At 31.7% G+C, this 17,061-nt stretch overlaps 1 protein-coding gene across 2 annotated transcripts in view; it reads left to right on the top strand.

The window, feature by feature from the left end:
* Nucleotides 1-17,061, top strand: part of LOC145304332 (protein tipE-like) — a 47,486-nt gene that overhangs the window by 1,989 nt on the left and 28,436 nt on the right. The gene's annotated exons all lie outside the window — the stretch shown is intronic.

The raw sequence follows: 17,061 nt of genomic DNA, 5'->3' as shown, positions 1-17,061 counted from the left end.
ATACAAAGGCATTAATGGAAAGCTATTGTCAAAATAGATCTATTTTGTTTTTGTCTTTATTTTGCACATTAGTCCTTTTGTACAAATCTACAGTCTTATTGTATAAAATAAAATTTATATTTGCAATTTTCGGCATTATCCTTTATTGTCAACTAGATGCTTTCCCCATAAGCTCTGGGGAAGGATGGGAAAGGTAAGGAAAATAGCCTAAAACCACCCCCAGATATTTATAAGACTTTGCTCGAAAGTAACACCCAACAGTCAACCATCCCTTTAATCGGTGACCCTTTTTCAGTAAGTTCTAAATCTGCATTCACATGAGCTGCACCTGTTTAAGGGCCAAGGCATTCCCCCGTTTGTTATTACTATTTATGTCACATGCCTGATTTAGTAGACTTTTGTTACCCTTTTTCAAGTCTCTAGTATGACGCGGTGTTATCTAGACTCGAACTCAACACCTCAGCGACAGCAAGCTACACATAAAAAAGGAGGGGGGGGGATTGAATTGTTTATTTGGGGCGGTCCACTGACAAAATAAGAAATGTTGCCTAATTTTGTTCTTTTATTGGTGAATTGTAAACATATTGATGTTAGAATGACCGCATCAAGAATTTTTTAATGGTATTTTTCCTGTCATGACGGCCAAAAGTACTACTTAAAGTATTAAAGTTGATTTTTTTGTCTAAAAAATATGTTAAAAGACATAATGTCATTATTTAAAGTAACGAATGACCTTGCTAACCTTTGAACCGATATAGTTCCCTAAAACAGTGAAGCTTCTTATAGGTTCAGGGAAGGTACATATAGGTACTATTTTGGTGTTTTTGGGGAGGTGGCCTATAATAGCCTAAGATAAATTTCCCCTAGAAAAAAAGGCCAACTCCCACCAAAGAATTTCTGATTACTTTTTCTTTAAAAAACGAAAATTGGAATTGGATATTCCCCTTCTCACCCTCCTTCAAATGCCTCTAGGGGCGTAGCCACTAATAAACCCAAACCTATAATAAACCTATTTGTCTCTATTATCCTGTTAATAGGAAGCATTTACAGTGATACATTGATAATACCTGGCACAGTTCCAATTATTCTCACCAAAAAGTGGCCATTTCCATGTAATTGTCCTTCTGCCATGTCGGGAGGGAGGTGACATTGGACTCTTTATTGTATTAGTACCCAAAGTTTTATAATAACGTTTCGTATGCGTTTTAACAATTTTTGGGACTTTGAATTTTCATTAAGTTGGGGGTCCAAAGTTTCAAACCAATTATTATAATCTACAGAAGGGGTAATTTTGTGTATCATTATTAGGGATGTCTTAACGCTCTAGATTCCTAATTTCCCTTCTTCTGTACGGGGTGGTTAAATGATTTAATAATCTATTAGATATTTGTTCTTCAATTCTGTCCGAATTAAGCTTAAGTTCTCGATATCCGATGAACCATTTAAGGATCAACAATCCCCCCCCCCTTTCTCAAAAAAGATGATTTATATTAGTTTTTCAACTTATAAACTATTGGTTTGATTGATGTTGTAAAAAATGAAGAAGAATAATAACAAACGTTTTTGAACTGCGTCAAATACTTTGCTTATGTCTAAAATGCATAAAATAATCCTTGTGATTTGCGATATTATGACAACATAGTTATGAAATATTAGTTTTCTTGCTCGGAGGTTGATTTGGGAAAGGGAATTCCCTTTCTTCTTTAATCTTTGTTTAAAACTAAAAAAAATAATAGACTTATCAATCACTTAGACAAATATACAGACATAAATGTAGCACTTTCAAAATTATTTATTCTGAGGCTAGTGACCGCGCCACTAGTATCTATGGTTTTTTTAATTAAAATGAGTAAGAAGAGGAAAGAAAAATAGCCTAAAACCATCTCGGAACCTATTTGAAGCTTTTATAAAAATGAGAACTCAATCAGTTCAGTTGTTATTGCAATAAACTATAATGCCACACTGTATAGAAACTTGTTATTGGGAAAAGTTTTGGCGTTCAGAACAATTAAGAACTTTCATGTAAACAGCTTTAAATAAGTGCCAATTTATCTATCTTTGAACCTAGCCTCTAGGGAGAAATATCCTAAAGCCGCCCCAAAACATTCGTATAGCTTTCCAGAAAAGAAAAACCGGATCAAGTCAAGCTGAGTATGCCAATAGCCTGTTTTGGCACACGCTACTTGACTTGGGGGAATATTGGCATACTCTACTTGACTAGGGGGAATATTGGCACACTCTGCTTTACTTGGCGTAATATTGGCATACTCTGCTTTACTTGTCAGGATATGCTTTATTAAAAATTTTGAAATAATTTATGTATATATACGAGCGACTCCACCCCCGCATTTGAGGGAAGGAGAGAGCTGAAAATCTCCTTTACATTTAAGTTTTAAAAAGAAAAACTATTGTAACAAAATGATGGTATTTTAAAGGACCAATAAGAAGCTTCATTGAAAGAAGAACCATAACAGTCCATCGATTATTGAGATTTTTTATTTTGAAATTTTAATGGTTTTAGGCTAATTTTCGTAACTTTTTTACTACTTGAAATAGAGAGCTGGGGACGCAACTGCTAGTTTATATATTTTACGTACATAAAGTAGTAACTTTGTAGGCTGAATTATTTTAATATAAATCGGAAAATATGTTAAATTTCATTTTCTTTGTCATGCTGCTTTGTTTGATAAACTATTGGCATACCATATTTTACTTGATGAAATATTGGCATACTATGTTTTACTTGGGGGAATATTGGCATACTCTACTTGACTAGGGGGAATATTGGCACGCTCTGTTTTACTTGTTGCCATTGGCACACTCAGCTTGACTTGATCCGAAAAACCAATTTGGACCAACAATTTCCAAGATCTTTAGCTTCCAACAAACAATTTATATTACATTTTATGATGTATTTTTAAAGTTTTCTTCTTTTATCAATATATTTAATCTTTTTGTTTGTGTAGTTATGTCAAAGCTACTCTATAATGCACGTTGTCTATCCGTCTGCTGGTCTTTAACTCTATGGGGAAAATGTATTTTTTTGGGTGGTAAGATACATAAAAAATTAAAGGTTTATGATTTCATTTTCTAAAAATTTATAATTGATTTTATGACATATGATCTTCTACTCTTTAAATCACCTTGTCTTATTTCTACTCTAGATATTATTGTGGATGCTGTACGTATTGGTGCAAAAAATGGGGACAAATTTCAAATTGTTTTGGCGTGTGACGTCATACCACCATCTCTTTTCTAGGGGGTTTCTTTCCTCCTTCCCTTTTCTTTCCCCTCACTTGTGACGTAAATAAACAGCCCCGTCAAATCAATTTAAAAATTGTCCCCATTTTTTGCACCAATACGTACAGCATCATTATCGTGCTACGCTACTTATGAATGTTGTTATTCTTGTTTTTTTAAATTTTAAAAAGTATATTACACCGTTTTAAGGTCTATTCATCAAATTTTGTTTAAAAATTGTAAATTTCTCTTAATTTATCGTCGTGGGACAGTGTCTAAAAATCAGCCATTTGACGTCAAAAAATGAGGGATTATCCATCTCTTTTTTAGAGGTTTTCTTTTCCACTTCTCCTCTCATCTCCCTCATTTTTATGACGTCACAGGGCTGATTTTTGAGACACTTTGTCTCACTACAATTTATCTCTTAACTATCTAGCGATACATATATCTATTTAACTAACCCCAAATGTATAGATTTATAAATTAATTCATAAAACTCTTTGAGTAATTAAGAACTTTAGGGTAAACTTTAACAAAGAGATAAATTAGTTAACTCACCCTTTATTTAATTATGTATTTATATATATTTAATTATCTTTATAATGTAAGCTCGTTTTATCCTATTAGTTGCTTCGCCCTTAGCCTTTATGGTAGGGCGGGGAAGGTCATGAAAATATCCTAAAACAATTCTAAGGCATCTATAGAGCTTCTCGTTTGAAGTAAAAAAGATCCTTAAACCTTCCCAGGACCTATATGAATCTTCTCTTCTATGAAGAACTAAATCTGTTCAGTTGTTTCCGAAATTTTAATGGAAAAAAAACATAAAACACCTTTCTACTTTATTTGGCATATTATAAAATACCATTTAAGAAAACTATATTTATTACAAAAGAAATGTTATTGATTTTCATGATTTCAGTTAATTGAAATTTCTTGATATAAATTATTATTCGAATTCTTTATTTGCTTAAATTATACATTTGTATTTTGAGCTCATATTATATTAAAGCTTACCTCTAAAGCATATACGATATATACCCAATATTATTTCATGAGTAGATTTATTGAAATGTTAAAAGCGCTTTTTTCCAGATTGATTGTATTATATAAAGAAGTAAGGTTTTTTTTGCCTAGGACTTTAATAATTACTAAAAATATTTAGTTTTCCAATTTAGGGAAGTTTTTATGCCATTTCATTTTTAGATTTAAGTCTTGGGTTGGTTTTAGGTTTTCTCTTTGACCCATCCCTATCTCTTTGAATTCAGAGCCCGTAGATGATAGGGGATTAAATGCAGGGATCTAAAGCGATACGACTATGGCCGATAATTTGACTTACATTTCCAATGATGATACACAAAATTACCCCTTCTGTAGATTAAGATTAATGGCTGAAACGCTTGATAACTCAACTTAATAAACCATGAATAAAGTCCCAAAAGTAGTTACACCATCGAAAAAGAAAACTTTAGGGACCAGAGCTGGATCTTTAAATCATTTTAGTGGTGAGCCAGATTCGCCAACTTTCCACCAATGAGAGCACAGCATTTTATGAAAAGCCTCGCTGTGATTGGTTGAAATTCGGCGCACCCCGATCTGGCTCACCACTAAAATGATTTTAAGATCCAGCTAAGTGAAATAGAAAGCCCATTGTCCCCCTCGACTCTCTCTGGGTAAAATATCTAAAAGTAAACCACCCTATTATCACTTATTCTGTAACAAAACTTTTTATCTGCAGTCTAATAGTTGATTGTTTAACACTAAATTTTTTGCCGCAATATAACAAAACAATGAAGTTTATTAAATCCTAATATAACAGTAACAGGATGTCTGTGTGTAGCGAAGGATCATGCTTACTGTGAAGATTCGTTTAGGTCCAGGTTTAAAACTCCCTAAAATTAAAAATTCCCTACTTTCCATGAGAAATCTCCCTTAGAAAAATACTCCACCTAAAGAAACAGTTCATGTTACTTTTTCTTTTAAAATTAAAATCAAAGGGACATTTTAAACCTATAGGGGCGAAGCCACTTGGAAAGTTAAAAAACAGCTGATTAATAGAGCAAAATAGTTACAGCAAAATATAAAATCTCATTTCATACGAATTAAAAACAAGGATGACACGTTCATAACTAGGCAGTGACCTAATAAACAATTTTTTTTAAAAATAAGAACCTAGTGAAAGTGTTTGACTCTGATTATGACAGTATACACTGTAATTGACCAATGATAATATTTATAGTGGCCTCTCATTGGTTATTTTTTTTACGTCATAATCTGAGTCAGACACTTTTACTAGGTTCAAAAATAATGTAAAGCGAAAGCTTAAGTTTATAAGATCATTAGTATGGATATTTTTCTTTAGATATCTTAGTTGTTTATTACTTACTACAATAAAAAAAACATTTAGGACCAAGAACTTCAAGCTTTTTTATTCTTTGAGGGGGGAGGGGGAATTAGATTTTTTTTTGGGGGGTGGGGGGTAATCTTAATATCATATAGGCAAGCACATCTAAGCTTTTTTATTTGGGGTGGGTCCTCTCCCCCATTGGACGTCCCTGTTTAGGACCCATGTGAAATAACCGTCAAAGCATTCATAATGAACAGGCGGACAAAGTGAGTTTTATTGTAGATTTTATAGATAATATTTAAAATTCCATCGAATTTCTTTGATTTTCAATTCACTTTTGAATTACTCTGTCAGTTTCATCATTTACTTTGAATCCTAAAATTTCAATTTAATACTTTTAAGTTAAAATTCAGCTTATTTTGCCAAATTCTATAATTTGTTTTACCAGTCTTGGGGTTAGGTTTTGCCATAAAGGTAAAGGACATCGGATTGTAAATTATACTGGTACCCAAAGTTTTATGACTGGTACTTTTGTTGATATTTCATTTGTTGGTTCTAAATTTGTGTCCAAACTTTTTAACCAATAATTTAGTTTGTCATCATTGGGGACGTATACAGTGGCGTCCAAAGCACTTTGTGTAGGGGGATCAGGCATTTTAAACATTTTGTTAAATTTAGCACCCCCCTTTTAATATCTGTCTTATCTTGATGAAGTGTAAACAAAAATGTGCTATTACTTCCGCTTATTGTCATTTTCGTATAGTGTTTTATATTGGTACAAAGACGCAATTCTTTCATAAAAGTAATAGGATGTTTGTCTTTGTGTCACTATATATGTCTGCCTGTAGTAAAGGATCTCAATAACCACTGGACTGATATTGTACTCCTTATGCAGTTTCGAATAAATCCTTCAAAGAATAAAAATATTCACCCCCCCCCCCTTCTTGAAAAATAATTTACTTTTATATATAAAAAAAAAATAATTGAAATATGAGGGTCGACTTTTTTCCATATCTTAAATATCAACTGAGAATATAACATGTTTCGAATAACATCCTAAATTATTGTTTAAATTGTGTTAGTTTGTGGAAACATTTTATATAAAGTGAGAAACCAAATCAAGGAAAAATCAAGGAATATATTAGATCATCTACTTTAAATACTATAGAAAAAAAGCCAGGTAGCTTTTATGGATGTTGTTATCCTTGTTGTAGAAGGGACTTTTTTGTTTAGACTTTTGAATTAATATTCTGCTTATTAAATTCCAGAACACCCTACAAGTGTTAATATTCGTTTGTCCAACTATCTGATTTTATAGTTTCTCTTTTATGGATGTTGTCATCCTTGTTAAGCTTTATTATGTACATAGAGAGAGGGGACAATTGTGTGTTTATTACACTAGTCCCCAAAGTTTATAATAACATTTTCTTATTCGTTTACTTAACAACTTTGGGGACTTAAGTGAATTTTGGTGGTTGATTCACTTTGTTGAGTGTTCAAACGTTTTAACCACTAATTTTAATCTTCAGAAAGGATAATTTTGTGTATCTTCATTGGGGATGAACATCAAAACATCGACAATTGTCTTATCCCTTTAGATTTCTAATTCTGTAGCATTTTGAATCTATGATATTAACTCACACAAAAATAGATTAGATAGATGAAAGACTAGGCCACTGATAAATTTCCTTTAAGTCTTGTAGATTAAAGACGTTCACTGTTGACTTATGTAAGGGAAAACCCGTAGATAAAAGTCAAAGTAACCTATAAGATAAGCATTAGGCTGAAATGAAGTTTTTTTTGTGGGTTATGGTATCAAAATTAAATTTTCAAGTTTGCTTTGGGATTTTCAACCAAGTATGATTAAAAGGAAAAAGATGCCATTTCTTATTATTTTTTTGTGCATATTTTTGAAATCTTGAACACTATTATTTAATTTGTAATTGTTCTCAGGGTTGTTTATTTGTAGATAGCTAAATTTGCTTATGAAACCATCTGATTATAAAGTTACTTTTTTGAAATCTTTCACCATTTGTACACTTCGCTTCTTATAGATGTTGTCAATTTGCTAATTTGAAAGCCCGTTCATAAACAAACATGGAATAGTAAGTTATTGGCCTTAATAGGGTAACATTGACGGACTGTCGGATTGTAGAACAATCATAATCATAGAGTATCTCCGTTACTGATATAGTTTGATATTATTTATCCCCTACACAGAAGTAGCAAAAAATTATGTATTTTTGTTAATTGAAATCTCACCAACAGCTGGACTAAAAGTTATACATTTTTAAAAGAATCTTGTTATTGGATAATGGCAGGTTCTAGGCTATTCCATGGGCGGATAAGTCTAAAACAAAAATTCCTTCTAGAATATTTTTGATATGGAGGGTGGGTATTAACCAACACCCTCATTTTTAAGCCAATAGCCTTTCTAATTTATATTTATTTATTTATGTCTGATAGTTGAACCAAATAATCCTCCTGAACTTGATTTATTGCTCTTTTTGTAGAATTACAAATTTGTATTTGGATTACAAATAAGCAATCTTTTTTTAATTTTATGAAGCGAAGCTTTTCTATAATTAAGTATGTACGTCCGTACGTAAGGTAATCTCTTGGCATGATGATTATTGTAAAGTTTATAAGCGGGGCTACTCTAAAATTATATTGTATACATATGTATGCCCCCCCCCAAAAAAAAAAACCCTCTGAATTAGCACTAAACCCCCACTTACTAAACGAATGCCTTCCCTTGAGATCAACACAATAAGTCTAACAGTTCTTAATGCCCAAAAAACATTCTAATGTGTAAGTACAGATCCTAATTATAGAAAATTTAAGCTTTTGCCAAACTTGTTTATAATTATCTATTTTTTAAAAAGTTTCTATCTTTGTAGATGACACGTCTGAAAATGTTTTTGCAAAGAATTGATAATAGCTAATTAAGTCCTTATGTCAGATTTGATATTTTAATGATTACAAAATTCAGGACCCTGAAATAAAATAGGGAGATAATGAAGTTTTATGTGTGACGTCATAAAATATATCTAAATCCATCTCTTTTTTATGGGTTTCCTTTCCCACTTCTCCTGTCATCCTTCCTTTTAAGACGTATTTTTATGACGTCACCAAAGAGTCAAAATTAAGGGTGCTAATTATGATTAGGCAGGATAGCTGCCCTATCTTTTTTTACCCCGAGGCAAAACTTTGTTCACGCCACTTGATATTTCTTGATATTTTGGAGGATAGTAAAACTAATTCATATGAAAAATCCTTCTAGAAATTATATGTTAAATTTATATTTCCAAAAAGTTTCATATTTGAATATTTATTGTCCAATTTGAAGAATTTTTACAAAACATTTTTTCTGAATATTTTTCTCCTGCTCATTAATTCAAATATGACCTAGTGGTATTATATTCATATGAGTTGCGTAACTGGTTTACGCGCAGGACATACGCTTTTTCTGCGTCAACGGGCCCATACGTGCGTATGTGTAAGGTGCGTTTTAAAAAAACAGCTAACTTTATAATTAGCAACTATCCCATAAATTAAAGTAGCGCAATGTATGTTTGTTTATAAGTCCAGTAAACAGCCTAATTGGACATTTTACAATTTTTAATAGGTAATTTAACATGCATATCAACTATAAGATGCTTACTTAATAAGTGGTAGTGAGATTTTAAAGGACAAACAGACAGACATACATCTTCCTATCTTTTCATTATACGATTCCAATCAATAATACTTCTTAAAAATAACATTTAATTTAGAAAAAAATATACTAATTTTGCTAATATATGATATTAACTACATCGTATAAACATCCACATATCTTGAAAAACTAACAATATATGCTTTTTAAAGTAAACTGGATTGGTTTAGTAACGTTAGTAAGCTAAAAAGCTCTATAAGTCTGTAGTTTTATGGTTAATTATATTGTGAATTTTTAAAATAGCATTATACATTATATTTGTTTATTTTAAGTGATTTTTACTGTGTTTGTTTATTTTTTACTTTTTAAAAATTGTACTATGAAACATCTGTAGATATACATTATTTACTTATATATATGACACTAGTAAAAACTGAATCTGAATTTTACCTAACAAAATCTAATATACATTTATAGCACCATACTATAGACAGTTTTCCGCATATAGGAAAATTTAAAAAAAAAATCGTTTTTTTTACTTTTTTGTTGGCCCCGAGGAGATTAATCAATTAGTTTTTTTTTGTATAAAATATTATTTATACGATTTAATTTAAAAGATTGAATTAAAATTCGTTTGAAATTTTGATTGAAAATCATCTTTACAAAATCCTATTCAATAAAATTAGATAAATTTACATCAGAGATTTCTCTTATGCCAATAGATGAGAAATTAACCTTTACCAATTTTCCTAATATATAAAGTAATAAGTTTTTTTTTGTCTGAAGCTTAAGATTTTAAAAACTAAAACTGATTTCCTTTTTAAGGATTCTTCACTTATTTCAAGATGTGGTTTTAGGATAATTAAATTTAAAATTTAATTATTATTATGGTTTAAGGCTATTTTTATCTATCCCTTTGAATACAGAACCGCCCTAGATGCCAGGGGCACAGCTGCTAGTACTTATACAAAATATTACACTGGTACCCAAAGTTTTTATCTTATTAGTTGGCACAAAAGATTTGCGTACTATTAATAAATTTTACTTGGTTGATTCCAAACTAGTAGTGTCTAAACTTTTCAACCGATATTTTTATTCTATAAGAAGTGGTAACTTTGTTTTTTTCAGCATTGGGGATGTACATCAATTTATTGTTTATCAGCTTATCCCTTTAGATACCTGCCAGGGATATAAAGGGATAAGATAATGGCCAATAAATTGATGTACATCCCAAATGATGATACACAAATCTACCCCTTCTGTAGATTAAAAGTGGTTGAAACGTTTGAATACTCAACGTAATGAAACAACCAATCAAAATTAACTGAAGTCCATAAAGTTGTAAAGCAAACGAATAAAAAACGTTATTGTAAAACTTTGGGGACTAGTGTAATAAACAGCCTATTGTCCCTTCTCTCTCTGGATCCATGTAGGTACATATTAAAATTTGGTATAAAACTTAAAAGACGCAAATACCTATATTATAATGATCTACATTGTGGTAGAACATGGTAGAGCAAATTTTATGCTCCTGTTTTATTTGATTTTTATAAGTAAGCACCAAATTTTTATTACTTTTCAACAGATCCACGTGGCTTTTAGAAAACTTCAGCCGCAGGCATCCTCGAGTTGCAGACTTAGATCGATTTTAAATTCCTAGCTTAAGCGCAAAGTTTTAGAATTAAAAAATACTATTTAAACAATTCAAATAAATTTACTATTACCGTTTATAAATCGTCTCTTTGGAGTGGTAAAAAAGGATACCGTCAGTCATGTGACTTTAACTATGTGAAAAGACAATAAGCCAAAATTTGTTATACATCTCAAATAATGAATAACAAAATACCCCTTCTGAAGATCAAAATTATTGGTTGCGGAGTGGACCCAATCAATCAAAATCCAATTAAAGTACCCAAAGCTTTAGAGCCAACGAATAAGACAATGTGGTTAAAAAACTTTGTGTACCAGTGTAATTTATAGTCCAATTTCCCCTCCCTCTCTGACATGAATGGTTTTGGTTAACAAAATCAAAAAGTATAGTTTAGACTTTAAATAATCCAAAATGGTTGATTAACTGTTAACTTTGACAAAAGGCAAAGATCCTAAAGTCAGATTCAACCACACTCGAGCTGATATATTTAGAACTATGCCTTTCAATGTTTGTATTAATATTTAATATGTTTAAATGTTTTATACGTTTAGAAAGCCATGTCTTTTGGAAAAAACGAGGTATATATCAGGGATAAAAAGGGATAAGATATTGGCCAATAAATTGATTACATCCCCAATGATTGATCATAGACAAAAATATCCTTAGATTAAGATTAATGGTTCAAACGTTTGGACCCTAAACCTAATGAACTAACCAACCAAAATTCAATAAAAGTCCCTAAAATTGTTAAGTCAACCTAAAATTAAAACGTTATTGTAAAACTTTAGGGACTAGTGTAATAAACAACCCATTGTCTCCTCTCTCTGTGTGTTAAATGGTTCTATTAATAAATATCCTGTTTCTCATTATGAGTTAATCTTACCAATCAATGTATTGGCTATATATTTGGCTAGGTGCCAAACTACAGATAATTCATACCACCTTTCTTGTTATTAGGAGCGTAGCTTCTATATAATTTGTGGGTTTTTTTCAGGAACGTCAAAGGATAAGCCAATAAGGATAAATTGATATACATCCCCAATGGATTAAAATTAATGGTTGACAAGTTTGGACTTCAAAATTAAATAGAAGTACTCAAAGATTTGCAATAATAACTTTTTTTTATAAAACTTTAGGTACCAGTCTAATTTACAGTTCAATGTCCCCTCCCTTTCAGGTTTTTATAAATGATTTTTTCTTTCTTTAAACTTATAACATTAAAATTTTCTTGGTAGTTTTTCCTTTTTTAAAGAATCTTAACTTCACCCCTAGCCTCAAGCTTAATATCCTCCTGTTTTCGGGATCTTAATGGACACACGTTACATAAACACACACACTCATAGACGTCCAAGGGGGGGGGTAATAGGGCGATTACCCCCCCCAAACGATTTTTTTTCATTTTACCCCCCCATTTAAAATTTACCCCTACTCTGGGGGTGCCGTAGGCACCCCCAACCATTTAGGAGGGGGTATTTACCCCCCCCAAACAATTTTGGGGGGGTAAATACCCCCCCCAAAAATAAAAAATCTCTAATAAAAAAAATTTTGCGCCCTTCGCGCGCAATTTTTAATACTATTTATTTGATAAAATTTAAATTACCCCCCCCAAAAATTTTACCCCGGGGGTAAATTTTGGGGTGGGGGGGTAAACTAAATTTACCCCTGTTAACAGATTTCAGGGAGGGTAATTACCCCCCCCCCCCAAGCAAATTTTACCCCCGGGGTAAAAATTTTAGAGGGGGTAAAAAAAATTTCCATTTTACCCCCCCAAAAGCGATTTACCCCCCCCTTCAAAAATTTTTACCCCCCCCAAAATAAAAAGCTTGGACGCCCCTGCACACACTCATACACACACACATACACACTTCCTGCTACTTAAGTGAATATTACATGATACATAGTATATATTGTGTTGAAAGTTTATGTAAAGTTTTGACTTCACCCCCACTTGACAATTTCTTGTCGTCAGGGAGATTTAGGGATAAGACAATGGGCGATTAATTAATAAATATTTCCAATAAAATTGCTCATTACGTAGTTTTTAATTATTGGTTGAAACGTTTGGACACTTAATTAATGAACCAAGTAATCAAGATCCCAAGTTGAAGTGAAAATGCCGAAAATACTTTTAAATCGGGGAAGGTGGGGCGATTGGACTGTAAATTATACTGGTACCCAAAGTTTCATAAACACATTCTCTTAATCGTTGACTTATTACATTAGGGTACTTTTATCAAACCTTGTTAGATGGTTTAAACTAGCAGTGTCCAAACTTTTCAACTTATAAATTTAATCTTCAGAGGGGAAATTTTGTTTAGCATAAAAGGGATTTACATCTATTTATCGTTTATTGTCTTATCCCTTAAGATCCCTGATCTAAGGTGTCCCCATTATTCCAGCAAAATGTTTGGCAAGCAATATTGCTGTATTGTAGTAACATCACTTTGCTTTTGTTGTATTGCAAATGACACGTTAATAATACCTTCAATATCAGTCATCTAAGGGGATAAGACAATGGCCGATAAATTGATGTACATACCTAATGATTATGCACAAAATTTCCCTTTCTGTAGTTTACATTTAGTGTGGTTGAAACGTCAGGACACTTAACTTAATGAACCAACCTATTAAAATTTAAAAGTCATCAAAAGTTGTTAAGCTAATGAATAAGAAAAGGTAATGATAAAACTTTGGGGACTATTGTAATTACCAGCCCAATGTCCCCTCCCTCCCTGCCATCAATATACCAGAATACAAATACAATAACAATGGATTTATGATTACTTGGATCTTACACCAGATTTTTATGTTCTTTAATAAAGTAAGACTTGCAGCGGGCCGAAATAACTATTCCCCTCCCCTTCCACCTTAAGTGCCACATCTCATTCCCTTCTACTGGAAGAACGAGCTGACCATAAAGCGAGTTCCATATTGACGACAATTTTTCTCCTGTCATAATATCCACGTATATTGTACATTGAATATAATGCCAAACTTGCATCATATCATTATGTGTATGATACAAAGTTTTCTTACAATTAAGAAAGGTCTGTACGTCCAATTGGGCATAACATACAGGTGTTGTCGTAAATTTAGGGATGTTAGAGTTGTTCTATTTAGGGTTGGGCCGGATACTTTTTTGGCCGGATATCGGATACCGGATATCCGGCTGATTTATAATGCCGGATATCTGGTTCTGGCCGGATATCTGGCCAACGTTCGATATCCGGCAAATTACCGGATATCCGGCCGGATAACCGGCGTCAAAAATCAGCCGGATATCCAGTAACCGGATAGTTTTAATATCCGGTAACCGGCCGGATATTGAAAATGGCCGGATATCCGGCCCAACCCTAGTTCTATTGATTTCAAACTTATTATGATGGTTCATGTAACAACAACTGTATAATTATCCGAATCACTTGATTTTTGCAAAACTGATTCCTAGGACCAACAGGCACAATGTTATAAGTGAAACCTCTCTAAAATCAAGTCTTTAAATTTTATTCGCGTTTTCATTCAGCACTTTGCTTCTCAAGCATTATTAGATATTTGCTATTTTTTGTGTGCCTAGCTTGTAGGTAAACGTTTCATGAAAGACCTTACTTCATATTTTAAAATTGGTCTGAAAAATTTTTTTTTTAATATTTTGATTTATAAACTTGATAAAAAAAGACAATTAGCGAAGCAAGAAAGAATTAGGATAAAATTAGAACAATTTTGGCAGTTATTGCATTATAAACCATAATTAAGAAAAAATAATATTTATTGTAATTATAGGATTAAAATGTTTAACAAACAAAAATGAAGTCAATTACATAAGCCAGACGGACGGACGAACAGACGATTGAAAGTTAGTACAGACAGTAAAAGTTATTTACAGCGTAGCTTTGCTAAACCAGCTGAATTTCAATATTTTGAAATACTCAATATACTTTAATAATTATCATTCTGTATGTACTTATTTGTGGAAGTTATAGAAAAATAACAAACAGACAGACAAACATAAAAAGTGTCCATATGTTTATAATATATATATATATATTTAAGCTTTGTTTTCTGTAATAAATTCATGATTGTTAGACAGTTTTGTCTTTCTTCTAATCTCTTTTATACATACACACATAATAATATATCAATAATATCCCATTGAGATTGAATGAGTCAAATTGTCCCCCCTCCCTCAATTCAATTCTTTATGGTCACTGTCATCCTTTTAAAAACAACAATAAAAATTAAAGCAAAGGTCACGCAAAATTTATTAAAATATGCAAAAATATTAAGTATTATTCTTGTGTTAAAGGACTTTTCTTTCATAATATAGGGTTAAAAATAGATTCTCAAGGGATAAGACACTGAACGAAAAAAAATACTTATATCCCTGATGATGATAAACTAAATTACCTTTTTTTGTAGACTATTGGTTGAATGGTTTAGACACTACTGGTTTTGAGCCAACGAATTAGGAAGTTGCAAAACTTTGGGTACTAGTGTAAAATACATCAAAAAACTTTTGCAACCCTATTTAAAAATTTTTTTTCCAAATTTAACCGAAGTTTTTTTTTCAAGTATTATTATGAAATAATAAATACACAAAAAAGTGGAAGTTTGGAGGAGAAGGATTACATAAATGTCCCTATTTAACCCTCCTAGTAAATTACTGATATATCTGCAGTGGTGATAGATTAGGATGTTTTAGCCTCCCTCCCATCTAGAGTGTTCATACGAAATAACACAAAAACTAAAATGGAATAAATGGGCTTTTTATTGCATGTTTAGTTAAACTAAAATCATGATCTTTCATCTTAAATAATCTACATCTCTCTTATCGCCTATTATGTTATGATAGAATTGACAATTATTTGTAAGGAATTGATTTTCTTGGATGATATTTAAGATAATTGTATAATTCTCTTGTAAAGATTTCTAAGATTCGTTTACTACTTTTTCCTCCTTTTCTACTCGTATAACTATAGAGCAGTTTATACAATACAGAGCTTCGCTACATTATGGATGTTGTCATCCTTGTTGTAAAAAGATTATGATTTTTACGTTATTGTTGCCACACCCCATAGAATCCAGTATATAACTCTCTCTCTTTGTCTTTTCTTTCATAGTCATACATTACAATATAGATTAAATAATAGTCATTTATATATACAATATACATACAATAGCGGCTACGCCCCCTACAGGCCTCATGGGGCATTTAAGGGATAGGGTGGAGAAGTGGAAGTCGACTCTTCACTTTCAGTTTTAGCATTGTAACAGAATATTTTTTCCAGATTTCTCTTGGGAAGGTAAAGTTACTCTCTCTTAAAATAGTTATAAACTTTCCATGGACCTATTAAGAATATTTACTATAAAAGAGAACCATTTCAGTCCGCGGCGTAAAGCGAGATCTTAAGGGACAGACATGAGGATAAACACAAGGATAATTTTGTCCATAAGTAGCGCAGCATCAGCAAATCTGACAAAGAAAAGTAAACTGTAATTCAGTAAATAAAATGAAAATCTTGTAACCAAACACTTATAAAACAATATGAATAATGTAATAAGCAATTCTTTCAAAATAAGATATCAAATATTTTTAAGAACCAAAAAACTGATGTTTATTATTGTTTGATATTGAGACCTCACGTTGAAAAATTTAACATACTCGTCACAAGTAGAGTTTAATATGAAAAATGATTTAAATTTCTGAATGAATCCCTATAACCCTGAAAGTAAGCCCCTTTCCATGAATATATTCCATTCTCTAAACTTTATCCATTTTACCCCTTAAACCCCCTTTTATTTATTTCCCCCCCTATTCTTTAATGTCCCCCCCATTTTGAGCTCCGGGGCCCTCCATGTACATATACTATTTTGGCCTCGAAAAGGTATTTTCACAATTTAGTTAAAAAGTTTTTTTAAGTTTTATAATTGTAGTATTTGTCATAAGTGTAAATCTATTACTAACAAAAGCTTCGGAAATTTAGTAAATTTGAATGAAGTTTAGAAAAACAAAACAAATATATACTTTAATTTTTTCAAAAAATCGTATTAAGGTTACAAGTTTTACTTTACACATACAAGTCTTACAGCATAATAGTAAAAATTTTATTACATTAAAAGAGGAAATTTTCTATTCAGGTAAATTTTTGGATCATGAGAAATAAAAACGAA

This window comes from Acartia tonsa, chromosome 13, assembly GCF_053477335.1.
Source record: "Acartia tonsa isolate MP-2025a chromosome 13, ASM5347733v1, whole genome shotgun sequence".
Lineage (NCBI taxonomy): Eukaryota > Metazoa > Arthropoda > Copepoda > Calanoida > Acartiidae > Acartia > Acartia tonsa.
This window is presented reverse-complemented; position numbering and strand designations above follow the sequence as displayed.